This window comes from Artemia sp. Qi Xiang Cuo, chromosome 17 (genome assembly GCF_049724085.1).
Source record: "Artemia sp. Qi Xiang Cuo chromosome 17, ASM4972408v1, whole genome shotgun sequence".
Lineage (NCBI taxonomy): Eukaryota > Metazoa > Arthropoda > Branchiopoda > Anostraca > Artemiidae > Artemia > Artemia sp. Qi Xiang Cuo.
The window spans coordinates 1,101,851-1,128,231 of NC_142810.1; the positions used below are offsets into that span (position 1 = coordinate 1,101,851).

Genomic DNA, 26,381 nt, shown 5'->3' on the forward strand with positions numbered 1-26,381 from the left:
AAAGAGCACTAGTCCCTTAAATTTCCAATCGAATGAGCCCTTTTTGAAGTTTCTACGACGAAGCTTTCTATAAAAACCTTATAGGCCCTAAGGGCATAATATACAACCCTTGCCCTGAGGGGTGTGTGTGTGTGTGGGGGGGGGTATCATCCTCAAAGACCTAATTTCCAATAATTTTAACGACATTGAACAAACAGGAAATCTCAAAGTTTTGATTGCATGTGTTTGGGGAAATGGTGGCCGTAAGAGGGGGGTTAGTTGTCCTCCAATCACTTTCGACTTTGAAAAAGGGCACTAGCACTTTCAACTTCCAATTGAATGAGCCCTTTTTGAAGTTTCTACGACAACGCAGTCTATAAAAAAACCTTTTATGCCCCAAGGGCACAACTTACAACCCTTGTGGGGGTTTGTCATCCTCAAACACATAATTTCCAGAACTTTCAAATACGGTGAACAAAATGGCTATCTCAAAATTATGATTGGATGTGTTTGTGAAAATAGTGGGCGTGAGAGGGGGGTTAGCTACCCCCCAATCACATTCAACTATTAAAAAGAGCACAAGCCTTTTCAATTTCCAATCAAATGAGCTCTTTTTGAGGTTTCTACGACAAAGCTTCCAATAAAAAACCTTATATGCCCCCAGGACATAGGGTAAAGGCACCGATGATTCGACAGTGCAATTTTGGAACCACTGTCGAAATTTTCCTTCATAACGGGATAGCTCTGCTTAGCCGTGACTTGAGCGCCATCTCTTGGAGCCATCGTTATATTTCGACAGTGCGAAACGTGGACACTATATCCGGTACACCCAGATAAGAAAAGAACATTCAATTCGGTCAGTTTCCTGTTTTCGACACAAAAGGAGCTCCCGACAATTTTTCAGATATGTAATGTTCAAACTGTCATTACTTGGTTATTTATTGCAAGAAAAAGTTGGGATAAGCGCCAATGTGTCAAGATACATCTGATCTTCTCTGAAATGTAGCCACATTAGCTATTTCTTGATAAAATCAAATGAAAATGGCGACGGAAATTGCATTGTCCAAACTAGGTTCCAAGTGTCGAAAATTCTTGTTCGATGTAGTGGAATACCAGGTGGACTAAAAATGTTGCTTCAGCCGCATTCAAGCGTAAATATCGGCTTCTATCAAGGGATTTATTTCTTTGGCGAATATCTCGTAGTCACCTTGTCGAAATTTTGGACAGACAGCAACAGGCCCTCTCGAAATATAGGTGACTTTGTCGAAACTTCACTGAACATGTAAAACAGATGAGAAATAATAGGTGTCGAAATTCCAGGATCCACTGACGAAACCATAGGCACCATAGCTGTCGAATTTACGGGTGCTTTCTGTGCAACGAGAGATTTTGATGATTATAATTTCTAATAATATTTCAGATGAAAGAACATTTAAACAAAAGATTTTTTTTTAAACTTTGAAGTTTTACTTACAGACACTGGATTTTTCCATCATCTGAGGAACTGCCGCTTGGCCTCATACCATGCAGGGGTGTAAATTGCTATGGGGAAGGGAGGGGGGGGGCAATTGCCCCCCAGACCTGATTTTGCCCCCCCCCCCAGATTTTTTTACATTATACCCTTATTTATCCTTCATCCAAATAAAAAATACAAATTTTATCGAAAACAAAATCTTATATGAAATGACGTGTAGGCCTATGTTTTCGACGAAACTAAGAATCTGTATATGAAAATAAAATCCACTAAATCAAATAAGCTTCTTAAATTTCTTGAAATCCACTCCCGTTTTCCTAGACCCTATCCCTTCTGAAATGCTAGTGAAACAATTTTGTTATACTAAATACTATTTGAATTTGATAATGTATATTAAAATTTGTTGTACCGATTTTGTTATACCAAATACTACATACTTGAAACGATTTTGTTAGTTTTATTACTTCTACTTTTTGCATAGTCTTTTATACTTTTATACATTAAATGAAGTTGAAGAAAAACAAAGAAACAAGAATATACGTGTCAAATACACCAGGTTCCACCCACAAGTATTCCCCAAGTATTTAGACGAGTGTCGAATTGGGTTCCGATTTGCGTCGAAAACAGGTAACTTTTTTGTTGTGTCGAATTTGTAGGTGAAAAAGCTCTAATTTCGGAAAATTGGAGTTTCGTACCCTTTCCAGACAAAACTTCAAACGTCTCATCAAACAGTTAGATTCCTAGATGATTTTCCTAAATTCTGAAACCCTTTTCGAACGAAAAGTCTTTAAATTAAGACTTCTAGCGTAGAAAAACTGTTTTTTTTACAAAAACTGTTGGATCATCGGTTCGACACCCAATACGGGTGTCAAATTGGGTTCCGACTTGCGTCGAAAACAGGTAACTTTTTTGTTGTGTCGAATTTGTAGGTGTAAATGCTCTAATTTCGGAAAATCGGAGTTTTTTACCCTTTCCAGATAAAACTTCAAACTTCTCATCAAACAGTTAGATTCCTAGATGTTTTTCCTACATACTGAAACCCTTTTCAAACCGAAAGTCTTTAAATTAAGACTTCTAGAGTAGAAAAATAGTTTTTTTAGAAAAACTGTCGAATCATCGGTACCTTTACCCTAGCTTAAAACCCTTGCCCTGAGGGTTCTCAGGGGTTTATCATCCTCAAAGACCTAATTTCTAAAACTTTTAACTGCGTTGAACAAAATGGATATCTCAAAATTTTGATTGCATGTGTTTGAGAAAATGGTGGGCCAAGAGAGGGGGGTTAGTTGCCCCCCAATCCCTTTCCACTATTCAAAAGGGCACTCACCATGCGATTTCCGATTGAAAGATCACTTTTTGAAGTTTTTACGAGAACACTTTCTATAAAAACCCTATATGCCCCCAGGTCATATCTTATTACCCTCGCCATGAGGGCTGTGGGGGGTTTGTCATCCTCAATGACCTTATTTCCAGAACTTTCAACTACGTTGAACAAAATGGCTATCTCAACGTTTTGATTGGATATGTTTTGGGAAATGGTGGGCGTGAGAGGGGGTAAGTTGCCCTCCAATAACTTTTGACTATTAAAAGGGGCACTAGCCCTTTGAATTTCCAATTGAATGAGTCCTTTTTTAAGTTTCTACGACAACGTTTTCAGTAAAAACCTTATATGTCCCTAGGGCATTTATTACAACCCTTGCCCTGAGGACTGTTGGCGGAGTGTCCTCCTCAAAGACATAATTTCTAGATTTTTCAACTACGTTGAACAAAACGGCTACCGTATCTAAAAATTTTGATTGGATGTGTTCTGTAAAATAGTGGGCGTGGAAGGGGTGTTTGTTGCCTTCCAATCACTTTCGACTATTAAAAAGGGCACAAGCCCTTCCAATTTCCAATAGAATGAGCCATTTTCCAAGTTCCTGCGACAACTCCTTCGATACGAAGTACCCTAGTCTAAAAAAAAAAAGAGCCAACATCGTGCTGCCTATGAAAAACAAAACTAATTCTAAAATTTTCAGTTATTTTTCTGGTTTTAAATAAAAATTAAAAATATACTCAAACATAATAAATAATTTTACAGTTTAAACAATAACTTTAGCCATACTCAACTGAAAACTAAAATATTATATATATATATATATATATATATATATATATATATATATATATATATATATATATATATATATATATATATATATATATATATACATTAAATCACGCGTCTGGTAGTTAGAACCTAACAAAAATAATACTAATTTAAAAATTTGCAGGTATTCTTCTAGTTGTAATTAAATAATTAAAATTATTGCTCTGACACCATAAATATTTTTGCAGTTTACATAATAACTAGCCATTCTGAACTGAGAACTAAAATAAAAATATCTTGTCAAAAGATGAACGTGTATAAATATTCCATTCACTTATTACGTCATATATGGTTACAACCTACGATTATGACGTCATCATTCATCAAGCTCGTAAATGAAAATGCAGTTTTTTTGTAAAGTGATTTTATTTTGAAAACTTTTTGTTTTTTAATTAAAAAAGGCACCAGATGTAGCAATTCCCTTTAAGACGAGCCAATAAACAGCTCTATGATTTTCTAGTGCCCAGCTATCTGAGTGAAAAAAACTACAGATTATTGTAGTTCAAGCAACTTTTCTTGTTTTTCAAACAAATAGATTTTCTTCGTTATTCAAGAAAAGGAGCTATAAGTTTCCTATATAAGCGTTTCGGAAAAAGGTGATTCTAACAGTATACTCTGTATTTTGACCAGATTCTATTTTTAGCAGTTATGGGCTACTGTATTTCTTAGTATTGCACGTGATCATCTCTTACTAGGATGCAAGCAATCGCTGCAATCCAGATAAGACTATTGGCAATCATTTTATTTGGTCATTAAATCAACTAAAAGACAATATTTCTAAAACCAGTCACTATTTTCCAAAAATGGTAACTAAAGTCACTTTTAAATGAAAATGGATATTTTCCTCCACGAATTTGTGCTTCCAGGCCAATGCATATCCTGTTTAGAGTGGAATCATTTTAAAAAAAACTTCTTTTTCACGCTGGGCAGCTTTCACATTTAGAGGCTGCACACAAGTATATAACCTGTTTCAACTAAGGTGTTTTTTTGTGGTAAGACGTAATAACGGCAGCTGACCAGGTATGTTTTGATATTTAAATTTCATCCAAAATGGTAAGACTACAGCGCTACTCATAGTCTCTACTTGGTACTCCTTTTACTAGGTTGCAGCTACAGCTGCAACTATGAAATAAGTTCAACAGTGGAAGACTTTGTAATCACCACATCATAGATGGCAGAAGGCTGTCTTCTTGAATCTCTTAGAAGTATTATTCTGGTGCTTGAATTTTGTGTCAAGCTGTTGCATGTAAGTAAGACCAGCAAAAAGAATTGACGACTTGCCACTGAAGTCCAAGATTAGGCTATTAGTTGATGTCTTTTCAAAATCACGCAGATAGAGATCAGTTTGCATAGTACATCTGAAGTAATTCTAAGGTTTATCCCATTTACCTTCTTAGTAGTTTTTCAGGCATGACCTGCCCTGTTCCTTATTCACAAGCTTCAAAGGGGTCAAACCTATTATACCTCATCAAGCATAAACCTTTCAAAAGAATCTTTTCACTGGTAACCTTGATGCATGTAAAGATTGATATTTTCAAGGAAATAAGATTGAGCTTTTATTTTATTTTTTTTAATGCCTCTAACATGGAACAAGATCTACATAATGGGGAAGTTCAAATTTTTGAAGGAATGGCTGTCAAAAGACGATCCTACTGGTCGACCCAATAAGGACTGGTGTGCTGAAGTACTCAGCAATGCTGCTGCATTTTTTTACTGCTCGTGTGTCTGCACATCAAGCAGCTCAAAAGGCATACGAGCTCTCAGGTAGGCCTATAAACACAACGAGAATGGTTTGCATCCAAACAAAGGTTGCCGGTATTTTGTTAAAAGAGGAAGCTAATAAACTGAAAAAAGGGACCGATTGCAATGATTTGGAAGAAATTACTGTGACCCAGGCTATCCTGGCAAGTTCTCAGTCAGTAAGACATAAAACTGAACAGTCATACCAATGACGTTGCAGCTACAGAAAAAAAGACTGATAACATTCACAAACGACAGCGATCTCTCTTCACATCGCTGCTGAAAACGAAGTCTAAGGAGAACTGATCTCATACTCGGCGATGCCATTTATTTTGATACATCTATCTGAGTGTGTTTTTTTTTATATTGTACCTATCAAAGGTTCCTTTTTTGGTACAGTAAATTGTATTTTTATATGCAAAGAAAATAGAAATAAATGATAAAGACAAGCACAAAAAGAAATACAGATGTACTTCTGACCCTGTAAACTGATTATATTTTGGTCACTTTTTGTGTGATAAATCACTTTCAACTTTTCTAGACTGGAAAAGTGTGTAGGAGCCGTGCAATTGTCTTGTTAGGGAGACAGATACTTCAGAAGCAGGGCTCCTACGGACTTTCCGTGTCTAAAGAGTTTAAAAAATGATTTATGGCACGAAAGAAGTGACCAAAATAGTATCAGTTCAGAGGGTCATAAGTATATCTTCTCGAATTCTTGAAGACGTTATTCATCATTCCCATATCCTTATTTTTCACTGAGCTTCTCTTTAACGTTTATTTCTATTTAGTTCTCACTTAAAGGTACAAGGAATCACAACAAAAAAGGAACCTTTGATAGGCAGAATGTAACAAAACAACATTCAGATGCATGTATCAAACTAAACGGTGTCACTGAGCATGAGAGCAGTTCTCCTTAGACTTCTTCTTTCTGCAACGATGTGACGAGAGTTTCCTTTCGTTTTTTAATGTTATCAATCTTTATTTCTGTCTTTTGTATGACCTTTGTATGACCAAAGTCTTTTGTATGACCATTCACGTCATCTCTTACTGCCCAAGGACGTTCCAGGATCTCCTGGGCGACACTGATTTCTGCCCTATTATTTCAGTCTCTCACCGCCCTCTTTTAACAAAGTGTCGGCAATTCTTTCTTGTTGTGTTTCTAGGTGTACCTGCAGATTCGACTATTTTTATTTATTTTTCCTAACTCTTCCAGCATCTTAGCTTCTTCTTGGTAAATTTCTCGCTTATTTCTCATAGCCTCCTCTTGACCTTTATCGCATTCACATTGATCTTCAAGATGGTTAAAGTAACTAGATGAAGCTTCCCATGCAAGCTTCATCAGGTCATGTGTGATAGGAAGGTTCTCAGGCTTGCTCCCAAACATTTTCAACCTGCCAGCAACTGTTAGCTTTGCATTCAACATTCTTTCTCCCATTTCTGCGATCTGTTTGGACATAATCTTTTCTGATAGTGATAAACTCCTCTCAACATTTGCAGTTCTATGGGATAAACAAAGTGATACTTTGACAATGCCTGCAAGCTTTGGATACTTATGTTTCCCAAACAAATCTTCATGACACAGCAAATTTACCAAATACTCACTAACATTTGTCACAGTTACCAACTCTGGATCTTTCTCAAGCCGCTTGAGCTTCCACTCATCATCCAAAACATCTTATCTTGAGACACCAACTTGTAATTTCGTAGCAATGAAACAAACTTTTTTCGAACTTCTTGCTATTTTTCTTTCTGTTGAATGAAAGCTTCTGAAGCTCTTCAGGAGCCTGACAGAGTTTCTTTTCGAGATGTCTTTTAGCAAGTAGGAGGTTGAAGCTCTGAAGGGTTCAAGTACCCCCATCAAGTAAGATTTCTTACTAATGTTCTTTAACATCATTCAGATAATCATATGACAACAAAATGTTGGCTAGGCTCTTCATATTTGATGAATCATCAAGTACTTTAGCATCTATCCTGCCATAAAAAAGTGGGGTGGCAAAGTAGCAATGATGCTTAGCAGTTTTCATAGCTAGGCGAAATTTGTTGGCACATTAAGCAGCTTTCAGAATTCTGCAACTGTCAGCTTTGCAACTTTCTCCTTACCTGCACCTAGCCTCCTACCCATTGTTTCAACACCCTTTTTGTTCAAGAAACATCCTGACAGCACTAGCAAGAGCTTGAATAGCTCCACAAATAAGAGAAGGACCAGTGGTGCACCACGCTGGGACCTTACATTCGTCAGCACTGTCCAAATCAAAGTGCAACTTTGCCTTCATGGTTGGACTCCTGCAGTTTTGCAATCAACATATACGAGTTAGATATCTTGTTTGCTTTCTCAGACCAGAATCTGACTCGAACCTGAAGCTCTTTCTTACTAGCTTTGTTTGTTGGTTCATTAAACTCAATAAAGCAGTAGGCAATATTTACATCCTCCACCTACAGTGAAGCAACAAAGCATTGGTTATGATGTATGCAAGTTTATCAGCTCCAAGAGCAAAGTCATTGGGAATGCCATCTCCAAACATAGCTTTGAAGGTGGTTGAAATACCATCAAAAGATATAGCACTAAGATTTAACAAGGCCGTTATCAGCGCCCAGATAAGTTAACTTTCAAAGAGCTGTCCTTCAAACAAACAACGGGTAAGAAAGGATTAGAAGGCAAAGAATCTCCACTAGCGTTAGCATGAGATGCCACTTCTATTTCAGCTGCAAAGGATTTAATTTATTGCGCATGTCTGTCAATGATCTTCTGTTCAAGCCTGCTGCTCTAGAGCTTGTAAGCCTTTTGAGCAGCTCAATATACAGACACACAAGCAGCAGGTAATTACAGCAGTATCACTGAGCACTTCAATCAGTGCATCAATCTTTACAGAGTTGACCAATGGGATTGTCTTTTGACAGCCATTCCTTCAAAAATTTGCACTTCCCAATTGTACAGGTCTCACTTCAGTATGAAGTTACTGAAAAAAGGAAATAAAACAGAAATTCAATTTTATTCAAAAATCAAAAATATCTTTATATTATCACACATTTGATCCAGATAAACCTTAATTCCATGAAAATTACAATTTTTCATGTATCAAGGTTAGAGATCTAAGATTGTTTAGAAATTTTTATGCTTGATGAGGGATCAGATGTGCCCATATCAAAACTCGTAAATACAGTCTATGCATGTAAAACTACTAAGGAGAAGGCAAAAGGGATCTACCTTAGGATTATTTCAAATAAAATAGGGCAAACTGATCTCTATTTGCCTCCTTCTGTGCAGACATCAGCAAATAATCTAATCTTGGACTCCAGTGGGAAGGGTGGTCAATCCCTTTTACTGCTCTCACATATATGCCAGCTTTACATAAAAATAAAACAAAAACTAGAATAGCACTTCTATAGGATGCAAGAAAACAGATCTTGGCATTTATGCTGCAGTGACAACAAATTCTTCCATTGTTGCATTTATACCAAGTAAAGATGATGAGCAGCTTTGCCAGTTTGGTTGAAAATCAAATATTGAAACTTACCTTGTCAGCTGCCAATGTTACATCTACCCACAAAAAAGCACCAAGTTGAGACCAGCTACATACTTAAGAACAGTCTCTAAAAGAGAAAACTGGACAGTTCAAAAAAGGCTTTTTTCTAAAATCATTTCACTCTAAACCAGGATTGCATTGGCCTGGAAGCCCAAACTATTAGAAAAAACAGCCATTCTTATAGAAATAAAATGAATTTAGTGACCATTTCTCAAAAATAGAGACAAATAGTGACCAGATTTTAAGAAAACAGTGACTTTTAGTTGAAATAATGACCACGTAGGAGCCCTACAGTATATAAATAACATGAGCATTTCAAAAGTCCAGGTTCCTTTAGAAATAGTATATATAAAATTTCTTTAATATTTAATGTAACCTTAAAGTTGATTTTGTATCTTAATTTCTGATTTTTAAAGTTTAATTTTGAACAAAATGAAATTGATAGCTTATTAATCAGTTTGAAGTAATATCTGGGTAAAAAATATATTTATATATACTAGATGACTTACACCCTTGATTATATCACTTTGAAAATACAAGCTACATTCTTTTAAAGCTGCTTCCTAACAAAACTAATCCTTCCAGAAATATTAGACAATTTTACAGTAAAACCAAGATGGTTATTTTTTTTAATATTTAACAAAATAATGACATCTATTGTTTTATTTTCTTCCGAAGAGAGCTATACAATGTTTCATTAAATATTTATTATTAAAGGTTCTCATAAGAAAAAAACAGCAGAATCCATTCAAAATCTAGAGCAAAAGTACTGGTACTACAAATTGGGCTTCCAGTACAATACAAATTTGTTGACAATTTCAATTCTACTATAGCAAAAGATGACGTAATTTACAAATTAACTTACATAACTAACTTCTATATTTGTATATTTTTCTTCTAGCAAAAAATACAAAGTTGCAGATTTTTGCACATATGAGCTTGAAACCTATGTAATAGGATTTCTGATACGCTGAATCTGACAGTGTGATTTTCATTAAAATTCTTTCACTTGTAGGGGATGCTTCGCCCCTCTTTTAAAAATCGGGTAAATTTTCTCAGGCTCGTAGCCTTTGATGAGTTATACTAAACTTAATAAAATTTACATATTTAGAATCAGCATTATAAACCCATTCTTTTGATACATTTATTGACATCAAAATTCCGTTTTTAAAAGTTTCGATAACTATTGAGCCGTATCGCTTGTTTTTTTAATTACGTATATGTTATTACGTATATGAGGGGGTTCTCCCCTTAGTCAATACCTCGCTCTTTAGGTTAAAAAATAAAAACAAATGTAATTCACAAACCCCTGAATCACAAAGGCCGTTTAGTTAGAATAGAGAGCTCTTTTGAAAGCGCTAAAAAAAACTGTAGTGTAAAGAGCGAGGTATTGACTTGGGGGAGAACCCCCTCACATACGTTATAATTTCTGTTCGTTTTAAGTTCTAATGTTGCTTCTTATTTTCAGCTGAAAAAAACTTGTTTTTTTAAAATTTAATTTCTGATCGTTTTTTAAATAATGCTTGGAAATCCGGCGCCCCCTTCATAGAAATGTCCCCTACGCCAAAGAAACTACCTCCACGGAAAGATTCTCCCGAGTACCCCCCTCCTCCAGAAAAAAAATCCTTCCTGAAAATGTCTGTATACTTCCCAATAACCAATAAATAATGCTGGCAAGTCCAGCGCCCCTTCATGGCAATTTCCCTTCCCCTATGAAAACTTCCTTCATGGACAGATCCTCCAACATAACCCTGACCCCCTCCCCCTCACTACCAGAAAAAAACCCTCCCAAAAACGTCTGTATACTTCCCAATAACCAATACTATATGTTAACATTGGGTAAAGTTCATAACTTTTAGCCCTCCCCCCGGGGATTTTGGGGAATTAAGTCATCCTAAAAGACATATTTATCATATTTTCGACCATGCTGAACAAAATGGCTATCTAAGAATTTTGATTGGATGACTTTGGGAAAAAAATGAGCATGGGAGGGGGCCTAGTTGCCCTCCATTTTTTTGGTCACTTAAAAAGGGCACTAGAACTTTTAATTTCCATTCCAATGAGCCCTCCCACGACATTCTAGGACCACTGGGTCGATAAAATCACCCCTGGGGAAAAAAACAACAAAAAAAACAAATAAACACGCATCCGTGATCTTTCTTCAGGCAAAAAAATGCAAAATTCCACATTTTTGTAGATAGGAGCTTGAAACCTCTATAGTAGGGTTCTCTGATACGCTGAATATGATGGTGTGATTTTCATTAAGGCTCTATAGCTTTTAAGGGGTCTTTCCCCCTATTTTTGAAAATCAGCGAAATTTTCTCAGGCGCGTAACTGTTGATGAACAGCACTAAACTTGATGAAAGTTATATATTTAATATCAGCGTTGAAATCTGATTCTTTTGATGTATCTATTGGTATCAAAAACCCGTTTTCTAGAGTTTCGGTTACCATTGAGCCGGGTCACTCCTTACCTACAGTTTGTTACCACAAACTGTTTGATATTGATAGTGGTGTCATTTTCAAGAAATCATTTTCAAAAATTCTCAATCTGTTGCAGGTTGCAGAGGCTGTGCTTTACAATGGAAAAAGATCAGTCCATATTTGTTTTAAAACAGATTTAATTTCTTCCCTTGTTTCATCTTAAGAAAAGCCTAGGCTAAAATTGTAAAGAGCAAATCCAAACATTAAGTTTTGAATTAGAATTAAAAGATGTGATTATAGTTTGCAATTGACCATAAAAGTAGTATAGATATTTGCTCAAGTCCAGATGATATTTAGCTAAACCATTAAAGGTAATTTTTCTAAGAGTATGAGGCCTAAATTTTCCTCTTTATAAGTTATTTAACCTAGAACTTACCTGAAAAGCAGAAAAGTAACTAGACTAGGGAACCTCAGCTGGTTGCATAATATAGCTTATGATAGGCCTATCCTTGGGTATATGACATTTAAAATGGGCCTTAATGATAAGCCTAGGACTTTACCACTATTACTTTTAAAAACTTAGCCTAGTACTTAGGATAAGCCTGGGTTTGAAACAATAGTATGTCAAACAATTAGGCCAAATTCTTAACTGAAGGCTGTAGCAAAAGACACTGCTCTTGGTATAGAAGCACATCTTGATCTAGTAACAACAATCTTACCACCGAGCTTGATAGCCATTTACGAAACAAATAGCTCTAAATATCCTGAAATAACACGTTAACATTTTGCACAATATTTCTTCCAATGGAAGCCATTTAAGTTTGGGTCTTTTCTTCTATAAGTAAAACATCTTCCGTTCTCTGTTTCTGTTAAAATTACCCCTCCTCAGCACGTATGCACCTTAAGAAAATATGATCACAAAGCTTTCTTATAAATTTTTTCTTATTTGGCTATTTTCTAGAGAAATCTCTCACATACTGAAAAAGTTCAAAATACATATGTATGGATTCTAGAGGAAGGCTGAAGAGCTTTGAAGCACGTAAATTCAAAAAACGAAAATGCCCTAAGGGTAGGCTATATTGCCAGTAGCTAACTTAAAACTGAAATGGTATATCCATGGTCGACGTTGCTATATTAATGTTGAAAATACCAATTCAATAATGTGTTATTCATCAATGCATGGCCAATGTTAACTAATCCATCCCAGATTCTAAATAGGCCTAGGCTAGAAGGCATCATTGCTAGTCAACGATAATTAAATCCCTATTTTATATGTCCCAAAGATCTCATTGACAAATGGCACTCTACATTGTACACTAAGTCAAAGAGTGTAGGTGGTTTTATTGGCTCTACAAGAACATGGTAGCTCATAAAATCATTCCAGTAGGCTACAGACTAGGATTGCAACTTCCCAGCAGCTCATAAAATTCAATTTGAGTTTTTTTTTCTAACTTGGAAAACAGTTAGGCAAATGACAATGAACTTTCAACAACAATTCAGAGCCTAAATTATGCCACGAAGTGGTATTTTGGTAAATGTGGGGCATGTTTACATTACTGATCTACAAATAAGATGAGCATAGCAGTCAATGCCTTTTTTATGCTCCAGAATGTTTTCCAGAGAAATTGCTGAAAGATTGTTCTGGGTACTCAGCTGACTGACCATATTTCAAACAGTAGGCTGTACAAAAAGCGTGGTTTAATCCCACTTTCTAGGGCTATAATGAGAGAAAGGTTGATATGGCTTGGGTAAATTTTGGGAATGAAGGATAACAGATGGCCAAAGATTGTCCTTTTCTAGGGTTAAATAGAAAGCAGGTTGTCTGCAGTTGTGGTGGGAGGATGTCATAAAGAAAGATCTAAAGGACATGGGAATTTCCTGGAAGGGTGTTAAGAGGGAATCTTTGAATAGATTGGGATGGAGGAGTATGTGTAGCTGTTGGCCTCAGGGGGCTTGGTGCTGTGGTGAGTTGTTAGTAGTAGGTTTTAAGTAGTTATGAATATAATAGGCTAATTGTTTTACTTGGAAATTCAATGTTAAGCCCATTACAGACCCTTAAAGATGATACCCTTTTACTTATTTTAAGCTATATAACAGGGTCAAAAACAACAAATCTTACTCCATTCTATGCATAATAATTATAGTTAACACATTTTCAAGTGCAGCTCCACAATACCTTATCTACCCCCCCCCGCCGTCTGTGGAAATATATAGCCCAAATTATGTGTGTATTCTGTTTCTCAACTTAGTCACAGTCAGTTCAACTTATGGGTAAATTAGTTTAGACAAGAGTGATGCAAACAGCTGTAATAAAAATAAGAGAAAAGGGTATTATCTTTTAAGGGTCTAACATTAAATTTCCAAGTAAAATGATTATAACATTTGGAAACATCAGTTAGCTGTAAGATCTTATAACAAAAGGGCCATTCTTTTGATCATCTTTGTTCTAAGATCTTACAGTTCACTGATGTTAGCAAAAAGTGTGAAGGATGCCATTTTTCTGCCACATGCAACAATAATGAGAGAACTTTGATGGTATACTCATCATTGTTTTTAAACTGCTGATCAGAGCAGAATGATGAAAGACGTTTGCAAAAGAATGCCATAAGATGTAAGATCTTAGTGCTAAGATGTCACTTTCTACCATTCTTTGTCAAAAGATATAAGATCTTAGCACAAAGAATAGTAAAAAAAAACAGGACTTATTAACTACCCCAAATTTAATGGTATTTCTGCTATTCCCTATTTCTATAACTTAGAAAACTGTATAGGCTACTAAGATTTTAGATGATGGGTTTTGTTTGTCTTAGAAATTATTTGGGCTTGGTGATTGAAACTTTCAGGAATGGGTTCATGCCCTCAGTTGTCCCTCAGGAAGGTAGTTTGAAGTGCTTAGCTCCACCCCAAAAAAGGGCACTGATCTTTAGTTTCTATTGAAGCCCTGGTGCAATAAAAGTGAAACCTTGAGAATAGATAAACAAAGTACTAGATGAGGTCCTTTTGTCTATCTTAGAAAGCAACTAGTCAAGAGTAATCCAGAGCCTCAGTGATCTACTAAGTAGTAATTTTGGGGTAGCCACCTTCCTCCACCTTTTAAAATTTTAGTTTTATAAATTTGAATCCTTGAAAAATAGACTTAGCCTACTGCAGAAATGAGGAGCAAGGAGAGTCTCTCGCCTTATATCCATCATGATTTATAAGGTTTTAATGAGTTAAAATTTTATTTCTGAAATTTGCAAGTAAAAGCCTTGATATAGCTTAAAACCTTGCAGGAGCAATAAGAATTGTATTTTCATACAGTTTTTGGTAACAAACACTAAGTAAGAGCAACTCAGCCCAATAGTGACCAAGCCACTAAATGACAGAATTTTGATATCAATAGGTACATCAAAATAATGGGCTATTAATGCTGATTCCCAATATATAAAATTTGATAAGTTTAATGTTACTCACAAAGAGCTACAAGCCTGAGAAAATTTGCTTGATTTTCATAAAGGGGTGATTGTATCAAACCAGTGATCCAAGAATATCAGAAGAGGGTTCATTTGAAAGGAAATCAAAATTTCTATTGTCATTGATAAGTGATCAAAACATTGGAGAGCAGTTAGCCTCCATTTTATTTGTTTTTCCCCCCAAAGATATCAACTTAAAATTCTGAAAAAAAGCCACCTGAGGTTAACACAGCTATGTATGCTTCTCCTCTGTCCCTATCTATTCAAAACCCTTGTTACAGCCTATCAAGAAGTTCCCCATTCCCTTAAATCTTTCACTACAACAATCTACCACCCCATTTGGGGAAAATTTTGATTTTTATTTGGCCCTAGGCAATGAACTGCCCAGGACAATCTTTTGCAATCTGTCATGCTTCATCCACAGAACTTGCCCTAGCCATCTCAACCTTTCTCATTATAGCCCTCAAAGTGGGATAGAACCACACTTTTGATGCAGCCTACTGTTTGAGATATGGAAAAACAGTCAGGTACCAGGAAAGCATCTAGCTATATATATATATATATATATATATATATATATATATATATAATATATATATATATATATATATATATATATATATATATATATATATATATATATATATATATATATATATATATATATATATATATATATATATATATATATATATATATATATATATATATATATATATATATATATATATATATATATATATATATATATATATATATATATATATATAACAAGCTGGAATATAAGCTGGCGCTCTGTTTCATCATGTGTTAAAGACTGATTGAAGTCACATGCTAACTTCACTGCCCTTTCTATACAATCAATCACTACTTGTAATGCAGAAACCTTCACTTTTGTGGATGTATACCCAGCACATTCATGCCATATTCCTGGATCAGTTTCAGTAAATGATGCATTGATACTGGAGGCAGTGAACATATTCTTAGACCTCTCAGTAGCAAAATCTGCCAGAGATAGACTTTAAAATGAGCTAATTGTTTTTGGATCAATTCACCTCAAATCATGTTTACTCATTGGTTTTGCCAATACCATAGTAAGTTGTTTCTTTTCTGCATTGTTCACATGATCCGAAAACAATGCCATGGAGACTAAACCTTTGCTGAGGTACCAAAGGTGACCCTTCATCTTCTTTAGTGAAATTTGTGCCACCTGATAGTAAACTGCAGAGTAAGACTCAAATATCTGAAGCTGACACAGATCAGTAAGTGGGGCATCACAACTGCTAGGAGCAGAGAACCATGACTTGGCATAAATTGTGACAGTGAACAGGACAATATGTTGCATAGAATCAAGTTCTTTTTGTGTTAGCTTAAAGTGTTCTCGAAAGCAGTGTGTCTCTAGGCAATAAATACCCTTAGCCATCCATCTGACCCGATGGCAAGCACCTGGTGGACTAATGTGAGTATGGTCTTGATCAGGATTCTTCTCATCAAGAACCACCAAGCATACCTTTAAGAACTTTATGTAATCATCCTTTGGAAGACTATTTTGACATAACTGATGGTGCAGAAAGGTGAAAATTTCTTGCTTTTTCAGATGCAGCCAGTCTTTCAGGTTCTGTTAGACAACCATTACTACCTGTGTCTCTGTCACGAGCAGCAATACTGCTTTGGTCAATGAGTTTCCACTACTCTTTAAATCTACTGAAGATACCAATCTAAGGACCAGAGGATGGAAGGAACATATCAAAAACAGCAGCAGACACTATTTCAAGGATGTGGTGCCAGCAGGCCAAGAAAAGGAGACGCTTGTTGAAAGCTTGTTGGATGACTGTGATGGCTCCTGAATGGACACCAGTATTTGAACAAGTTGTGTCAAAGCACAGCCCAGCAAGCCATTCTGGGACTCCTTTCCGTTCCTGCAGAGCCTCAATTACTGCCTTACCCATCAGTTCACCTGAACCTGCTGGTGGTTTAGGAATACTGAGAAGCTTCTCAATGTTTATGCCTGAAACCACTATTGGCATGCAATCAACAAAACTACGTCATTGTCTGGTAGCAATTTGCTGTCAAAGTGTGCCACTAATGTTGTTGCTGGCAGAAAGAGTGCTTTCTACTGTTGTGCAGTTGACTGACAAACTTTTTTTCTTGCTCTCTAGATTGGGCTAGTGGACATTGCAATATTCTTAATGTCAATGCCAACAGCTTTCAGAGCTGGAGCAACTACACGCATAGCTTCTTGTGGTGTTGTATTGGTATGATTTAAGCTTGCAGCAAACATTGGGTCATCAACCAGGCTACGCTTATTTATTACAAGAGAAGGGATTTTTGAGTGGAATGGTTGCATTCATGACAGTTTCTGAGTTCATCTGTGCAGATAGGCCAGATAACTTCAATAACATTGGTCTATAATCTTGCTCATCATTTGATGATTCAGTCTTGGAGTTACAAAGCTGGCTGTATTCTTCTACTGATGTTGAACATAACATCACTGATGTATCCTGATCCACATTTGCCTTTTCTTTGCGCTTTTCTTCATCCTGGAACCTCTTCTGTCGTTTCCCGTGACGAATTTTGAATTCTAAATCTTCTTCACCCATAAACATCTGTCTGTCGCTTCTCTGGTCTTGCAAGAAACACGAGTCTTCTGGAATTTTTATAGTTGATTACAATCATTATATCCAATATCAAATAGCTTTTCCAACTGGACACACAATTCTTGTTTCACTTCTACTTGTCTGTTACTTGTTCTAGCAATCCCTGAATGTTTTTCATATAGTGCTTTCAATTTTGCCACAACATTTGGCTTTTTTGTTGTTGGAAGACTGGCTAAAGCCTGCAGTTCCAAAACTTTATTAATAGTTTGTGAACAGCTATCAGGTAGCGTGCATTTGCTAGTTCTCAGGTCAAAAAATGGTTGGCGTAATCACATTGCTTATGTTTCTTCAGTACTTGGCAGTTTAAAAAGTAAATTTCTTACGTACCTGCAGTGCAGTGTATAGTTGAGTTTTTGTTTCTCGTCTTTGTAATTTGTTCGATTATGTGTAATGTGTTGTAGGCTAATTTGTTTTTTTGTGTGTGTTTTTGGTTTTTCAGTGATACTCTGTCTTTTGTACCTTTTTTCACGGGTATATATATATATATATATATATATATATATATATATATATATATATATATATATATATATATATATATATATATATATATATATATATATATATATATATATATATATATATATATATATATATATACACACACACACATATATACATATATTATATATATACCCGTCAAAAAAAGGTACAAAAGACAGAGTATCACTGAAAAAGCAAAAACACACACACAAAACAAATTAGCCTACAACACATTACACATAATCGAACAAATTACAAAGACGAGAAACAAAAACTCAACTATACACTGCACTGCATGACTTGTAAAAGGTCTGGCATGACTTGTAAAAGGTCAGAATTTACACTAAGAAAAACAAAGTTTTTTCAACTGAAATTAAGCAGCAACATTAAAGCTTAAAAGAAACAGAAATCATTCCATATGTAAGGGGGGTTACCTGTTTCTCAATCCTTACTCTTTTTTGCTGCTCAATCTTCAAGTTTGATCGTCCTTTGACTGCTCAAACACAAAGCCTGTTTAATTTTAATCAGAAGTATTTTAAAGAACATTAAGATGAGAGCAAGAGTTGAAGAAGGGGTAGCCCCTTTAATATACTGGATAATTTTTGTTGCTTTTAACTTTTAATGTGATTCCTTACTTTTATTTGAAAAGACTCTTCTTTTTTTATTCAATCAAAAACTAGAGCCAATGAAAGGAGACTAAATTAAGACAACTTTTGTATCAACATTTAGATACAAAAAAGGCTTCCCTAGAAATATGAACAGCATAGAAGTAATAGCTTAATAATACTTTTTGGGGGCATATTTTAAGCCCTGAATACATTCCTAATAGTTTTGCTCACATAACCATGCTACTTTCCAAGACAGAAAGAAGCTCCTTAAATAGAACTTGACTAATAGAGCTGCTGCTTAAATTGAAACACATGGAAAGTATTTTGAGTTTTATAACTTTGCCAAATCTTACCTTTAATGTATTAAAGACTTGTAAAACTGTCTCTTAAAGTTTCTGGGAAAAGCCTTGAATGAAAGTCCTTATGGCTTAAAGCCCTACTGACATAACAGACGTCTGTTTTTTCTAAAACTAAGGCAAATTGGATTTTTTTTTCTGAATATAAGTGTATTTCTTCATGTTCTTTTATATTGTATATTGTATTTATGCACACCAAGATTAGAACATTAGAAGCTACAGTGATAACAGTGGTAAATAGTGGCTCTGAAGCATGGCTTCAGTGGCTCTGAAGCATGGGCGCTCCGAAAAGCGGATGAAGATTTGTTAGATGCTTTCCAGAGAAACTGCTTAAGGATTGTTTTGGGTACCCGGCTGACTGACCGTATTTCATACATTAGGCTATACAAAAAATGTGGTTCAATACCGCCCTCTAGGGCTATAATGAAAGAAAGGTTGAGGGGGCTAGGGCACGTTGTGTCGATGAAGGATGACGGACTGCCGAAGATTGTCCTCTTCAGCCAACCGCCTAACGCGACTGGAAAAGCAGGTCGTCCTCGTATGGTATGGGAGGACGCCATAGAGAAAAAATTGATGAAACTGAGAACTTTTGAAAAGAGCGTGAAAACAGAGGCTTTGAATAGATTGGGATGGAGGAGGAGCGTGCGTAGGTGTGTTGGCCTCACGCGGCTTGGTGCTGCGGTGAGTTGTTAGTAGTAGTAGTATTTATGCACAACAAGCTAAATCTTTCTTTGTTGTGGTAATAATAAACAAACAGGGTCCATTTTTCAGAGTCTTTAATTGCATTATATCCTGATGTATGGGTATTTCTTCTGGGTTTATTTTTTTATGTGAACTTTTTTAGGCTGAGAAACCTATTCATGGTTAAGTTATCTTTTATGGGCTGCCTCACCATGCAGTACAATATTTGCAGGCATTGATATATAATGAGTTTGAGGTAATATGCTTTAGATTGCTTGTGCTGGATTTCAACGCTTGTTGATGAAAGAGCGTCACGAAGTGTGGGAAATCATGTTATGACAAAGATGGGCCCAGGATTTCAAAAAGCCTTAATTCATACTGTTGATCCCCAGGGACTTCTTTCTGCCCAGTTCTAAGCCGACTTAAGCACTTTGTGTAGACTTGAGAAAATATATTAGACCCTGTCCTGCAATGGTTTGAAACTATTGCTTTTCCTGAAGCCATAAAAGATTTAGGGATTTAAATTATATGAAAATTGCAGCTGGTGATGTTACAACATTAAAAAACAACTGTTGTATCATCCTTTTAACTGAACAATTCAGACGTTTTGAGCTGGGATTGTTAGGAGTTTCAAAAATTCATATCCCAGGAGCAGCAAACAGGAAACTTGATGATGTAGAAGTTATTTTCTCAGGCAGGAAGGATTGGTTGCATATGCAGGGAGTAGGGCTCAGGACTAATAAGGAAGCTAAGTTTTTTTAAGGTTGAGAAGCCATCAATAATAAGATTTTAGTCGCTCGTTTTATTACCAAAAAGTGCCGATTTATTGCTGAAAAAGGGCCATCACAAGCCCAAAAGGGCCGAATTCACAATTTAGCGTCAAATAAAACGAAAAAAGAACAACAAAAACAAACAACAGAAAATTATAAAAGGGTCAATGTCAAATACGTAAAAATGTTAAAAACAAAAACAAATTTAACTCATAAAATTAGAAGGCCAATGTCAAGTCAGCAAAAATGTCCAAAAAATTAAAACTCGTAAAATTAACAAGGGGATAAAAAAGATTAAAACAAAAACATAAGTTAGCTAGTGACTAAAAATAAATAAATGAAAAACCTCCAAATTTGTAAAATGGACATTAAAATTAAAAATTATGAGTTGAAAAAGTCAGTGAGGGGGGGGGGGGAGGTAGGCTGCGGAGATTCACTGATTGAAAATGTCAACTATGTAGGGGATAAAAGTTCTTCTATATATTTCAGTGCAAACTCTTATTGGGGCAAGAAGGGAGAATTTTGTTGAAACAGAACGGGGGAGGCGGGGTCGAAGGGGTAATTATTGACCAGGGAAAAGGGGAGTTGTTCGAGGGTTATCAAGGGCATTGTTAGCGAAACGCAAGGTAATTTTTGCTCTCCTTTCCTTAAGGGTGACAAGATTAGCTCTCCTAAGAAGGGAAATATAAGGTAGCCTACTTTACCCTCATTGAAGACAATTCTTAGGCACCTATTTTGGACTGCCTCTATTCTGTCTGACAATTCAATGGAGATCCCAGAATGCCAAACAGGACAGGTGTGCTCAAGGGTTGGGCGTATAATTGAGAGGAAAATCCTCAAACAGTGCGATTTAGGGCATTTAAATTTTTTAAGCAGTTTAAGGAGGAAAAATGCGGCATTTGCACGTTTTAAGATGTCAGTAATATGGCAATCCCATTTTAGTCGCTTGAGATGGTAACACCCAGTCATTTTATAGTGATAACAGACATTTCAGGGGGGATTGGACAGGAGAAAGAAGGGGGAGTTTTAAGGAAATTAATAGTAAGAACAGTTGACTTTAAAGGGTTAACTTTAAAGGGTTATCATTAGTGAGAGCTTTGGCTGATATTGATTCTAAGATGTCCTTTGGGTTACTTTTTAAATTTTTGAAACATGTCTCTAAGACAGTATAGAGTAGTTAGAAAGTATAAGTAGTATATGCCCTTGTACAACCAACAGATCGGGATAGCAGTGACTGATGAATTTTACTTAGAGCTACAGGAACAAGTAGAGAGGATCCGAAGTAGAAATATGGTATCTTTATGAAGGGATACTAATGCCCAGACTGGTAGAAATTTGGATAGACGGTATCCTAGCCGAGTTAAGTTTGGTGTTGGAAAAGAAAATAGTAACAGTTATAGACTGTTGCTGTTTTGTAGGCATAACAATATAGTTGGTATTCACATGAAGGTAGGATACAGAGTTGATGAGTTGGTTATAAGTCATAATCAACTCTGACTCCAGATATTTTGAATATACCAACTTCAACTCCAAATCTATTTATCAAAAATTTACTAAAACTTCGACTTAAGATCCCTGTTTTAAAGCTTCATTTAACTAGATTTATAAGTTAAAACTGACTCTTACTCCAGAAATTTTCAATATTCTGACTCCAACTTGATTCAGCAAAAATTTAGTAAAACTGGGACTCCAAGATTTCAACTCCTCGGGCCTGGTAGGACAGCTATCCTTATTGATTGTGTTATTGTAAGCCAAATACTGGCAGGATAAATACAAGATTCTAGGGTATATAGGAGTGAGGATATTAATGTTAAAGTAAAGGTCACCATAGAGTAGTGTCTAGGTAATTAAAAGCTGATATTTAGGAAGGGTAAGTACCTTTCAGGAACTTATGTCGTTGGTAGACTCCAGGCTGAGAAGTTAAGAGAAGCTCTCCTGTTCTCCATGGATTTTGACTGTATTGACACCATTTTTGGAAGTTTTATTTTCTCAGCTCAACAATTTACAAGAATATACGGAATTCCCTAATCTAGAATTGTACCAAAGGACATTTGTCAAAAACACAATTGTTTTCACTAGTATTTAGGGATAAAATAGGCAGTTACTTTGAAATATTTAGTTGGAAAAAACAAATTAGTTGCTTATAGGGTGCAATATTTAACTTCTATTTTTCCTGCTGGGACTATTGAGAGCAGGGGAAAGTATTCCCCTGCTTGGTCCTTAGGGACCAAGTCTCAAAAAGGCTCATTGAAGGATTGATTTCATTTTTGTTGTTAAAATTTGTGTTACAGTACAGTTCTTTAAGATGGGGAGAAATGTGCACATTTGGTGTTCTTTAGAGGGGATAGGTGGTGCAGTCTTGGCTATGCGCAGCTACAATTTTCTGGAGGTATAAATATCAAGGTTGTGAAGAAATCATACAAACAGTGATTCATAGACATTTAAGATAAGTTATCCGTTAACCTAAATTAAGCCTTGAAAGGTCAGGGGCGTAGCTCCAGCATTTGCATTATGGGGGGAGCAAGAGGGGCCTATATCCGGATAGTCAAGGGGCCTTGGCTATATAATAATTCCCCCGTCCCCCAAAAAAATTATTGGGGGTAATCCCTCCCCAACCCGAAACGAAGCCCCTGTCAAAGATATTACTAATTTCCTTCCAGCACTCTCAAGAGATTTATATGTTTCAAAAAGAATCCATGAGGAATGGTACTATCTTAATGATCCCCTCCCCCCCCCCCAAAAAAAAAAATTATATTGTAGATATAGATGAAGTCATCACAGATCTATTTAACAAAGGATATTTGTTATTTGATTTTGCCAAAGCTTGATTTTTCATTTGGCCTTCTAGTAGGGGCTATGCTCATTTCATTGCTGCATTATTTTCGTGAGTTGTTGACAACAAAGGTATCAATCAATCAATTTTGAATGACGGCTTGCTGCTATATGAATTAGCCAATCAGTTATAGAATCATTTAGATAAAATTTGTGTAATTAGCTAAATGACCTTCCCTCCTAATCGTATCAAATTTAAATAAAAAAAACAAGTTTTTTAAACTGAAAGTAAGAAGCGACATTAAAACTTAAAACGAACAGAAATTATTCCGTATATTAAAGGGGCTGTTCCCTCCTCAACGGCTCGCTCTTTGCGTAGAACATTCTCCCCCCTTACCCGAAAAATGTATGCATACTTCCCAATAGCAAATACTAGGCTATATGTAAGCAATGGACCAATTTTTTCACTTAAAGACCTTTCCCCGGAGGGGGGAGGGGGGCTATGGGGGGTTATGAAATCTCCAAGGGTTTATTTATTCGGCCTTTCAACTGTGCCTAACAAAATGGCTATCTCAAAATTTTGATCGGACGATTTTGAGATAAGATGGGTCTTGGGAGGGGGCCTAATTGCCCTCCAAATTTTTCGGTCACTTTAATGAAACATATATATTTGGAATCAAAATAAAAAACTCAATTGTTTTGATATATCTATTGGTATAAAAATTCCGATTTTTAGAGTTTCGGTTACTGTTGAGCTGGGTCGCTCCTTACTTACAGTTTGTTACCTCGAACTGTTTGACCGGACGTGATCATGTAATACTCACTTATAAATTCATTACAAAGAATTCAGCCATCTTCAAGACTAGTCCATATATCAGGCACTATAGCCCAAGGGGCTACTCCCAGAAATCGCCAAAGTTAGGCTGTTGATCTAGCTCCAGCCAAGTTTATTTCTCCTGATAAGTAGTTACCTCCTATAGCTAGTAATCCCTAGTTCAAAAGCCTCAGGAGCTATGCAGGAATCCTCCATAACTGTATGTACTCCCTCAGGAGTCATTCCACAGTTGCCTTGACTGATAATAGGAGAAAATGGAGTAGAAATATAAACAGTAATGCAACAAAACTTAGCTTTTGAGAGATCCAGTCCTAGCTGACCTAATATTGATTAAGGTAAGGTATAATGTTTAGCGTGCAAGACGTAAGTTACCTGACGGTAAGTTACCACTGGGTAACTTACCCAACAATGGTAAATTTTAGGTCAAACTTACTGGTAAGTTTCATAAGTGGTAAGTTTAAGTTTTTGATGAACAAAATGTTCTCAATTGAAACAAATTCATCCCTAAGAGAGATGCCGCTTCACTAAAACCTATCGTAAAAAAATTTCATTCATCGGATTCAAAGCATGAGTCATACCCCCTTGAGCTTATGCCAGTATCGCTCTGTCGGACTCCCTCTTTGTCATTTCCTGCCTGAGTAAAAAAAGAAAAAAGAAATGGGATACGCAATGAGTCAGTCTGAATAAATAAGATGTTCATGGTAGAGGTCAACTTAATTTGGTGAGTTTTTGACTTTTGACCAATGTTTTCACTTTTTATCTTATTTTACGATATTAGCCAAGTCTGCATCAATATCGTTAGTTGTTTTCCATGCTCTCTATCCGTCCATCACTTCTTATGTTTGTCAAATACTTTTCATGATTTATTGCATTCGTTAGTATCGGGCAAAAAAGGTTCTAGGCGTTTACCCCCCTGAAAATGCCCCCCCCCCCGCATGGAAAATAAGGCTTTCCAACTTTGAGTTTTTATTTGAGTTTTGTTTTTTTTTTAATTTCCGTAGGGGAAAGGAATTTTGGTACTTGTGTACTATGCGCCACTCACTCAAGTTTAAGCTGCATAAAAATCGAGAACAAACCGTTTTTTTCGTTAGTTTCTTCTTTACTTTAGAAATAAATTTGGGCTATAGATTTGCACATTTAGGGGGGGGGAGGTAAGGTATAGCGGGTCTGCATGCAAAATTTGTTTGGTACAATTATTCTGCACATTAGATAGATAGATAAGTGTATTTTAGAGCCAAATATACGGCCATGAACACAGTAAAATAACATAAATGAAAGCCACAAATATCCTAAACTTTGATCAGCGATCATCATAAAGCGCTTAAATGAGCACTACATTAACCTAATAATACTAGGTTAATAATAACCTACTTTATTTATAATAGATTTTTAATATAATATAAAATTTTTATTTATTTATTTATAATAATTGGTTATTTAATAATAACCCATTAATAATAATAATAACCTATTATTAATAGGTTTATAATAACCTACTTTATTTATAATAGATTTTTAATATAATATAAAATTTTTATTTATTTATTTATAATAATTGGTTATTTAATAATAACCTATTAATAATAATAATAACCTATTATTAATAGGTTAATAATAACCTATTTAATACTTGGAAATACGTTCATTGAAAAAAAAACACCTAATACTTGGAAAAAAAACACTGAAATGAAACATTTCTTTATATAGGGCCTTTTTTTCTATTTGTTTTTTATTTCATGTTTTAGTTTACAAAATTTCCAGAGACATCGCTTTTCTTCTGTAATTTTTTAGTGGTCAAATACCTAGAAAGAATTGTTTTTCTGACTTCAAATTGTCCATATACTTTACCCCACCCCCCTTATGTGCAAATATATAACCCAAATTATATATTTCCCATATATTCTGTCACTTGTCTTTGTCTTGTCTCTCGCTAAACTGGAAAAAACTAATAAAGAAACTGGGGTGTTCTCGAGTTTTACACAGCTTAAACTTGAGTGAGTGGCGCATAATACACAAGTACCAAAACCAACGGAAATTAAAAAAAAATAAACTAAAATAAAATTCGCAAATTTGGAAAGCCTTATTTTCCACGAGGCGGGGGGTATTTTCATTGGAGGGTATTTTCTGCGGGGGTATTTTCCGGGTGGTAATCGCCGGGGGGTAAACACCGGCCACCAAAAAAAACGCACATTTGATTTTTGATTTGTTAAACTTCTATTGTTACCAGCTTTTATTCTGCTTGGTGCAAGGTAGCCTAGAAAAGTTTTCTTTTTTGTTGTTTTTGTTACGTAAGTTTTTTTTCTACAAAGGCTATGCAATTAAGGGATCGAAAAGCAAAGTTTGGTAAATAGGATTTTATGAATGTAAATTTAATGCAGTTTTTTTCTTAAAGGTAAAATTACATGATGGGTAAAACCATGCGGTTTCGAATAAATTGCACAGTTTAGCGCATGGACTCGAGCCGGGAAAAAGTCTAGCAA

The 26,381-nt window shown here is 35.7% G+C and overlaps 2 protein-coding genes across 2 annotated transcripts in view; one reads left to right on the forward strand and one right to left on the reverse strand.

The window, feature by feature from the left end:
• Window positions 1-12,143, reverse strand: part of LOC148941770 (uncharacterized) — a 58,440-nt gene extending 46,297 nt beyond the window's left edge. Inside the window, exon 1 of the mRNA XM_089103605.1 lies at window positions 12,007-12,143. The gene's annotated coding sequence lies outside the window, so the exon portion shown is untranslated. The remainder of the gene's footprint in view (window positions 1-12,006) is intronic.
• Window positions 12,144-12,226: 83 nt separating this feature from the next.
• The window catches only part of LOC148941771 (uncharacterized), a 33,817-nt gene continuing 19,662 nt past the window's right edge, over window positions 12,227-26,381 (forward strand). Inside the window, exon 1 of the mRNA XM_089103579.1 lies at window positions 12,227-12,356. The gene's annotated coding sequence lies outside the window, so the exon portion shown is untranslated. The remainder of the gene's footprint in view (window positions 12,357-26,381) is intronic.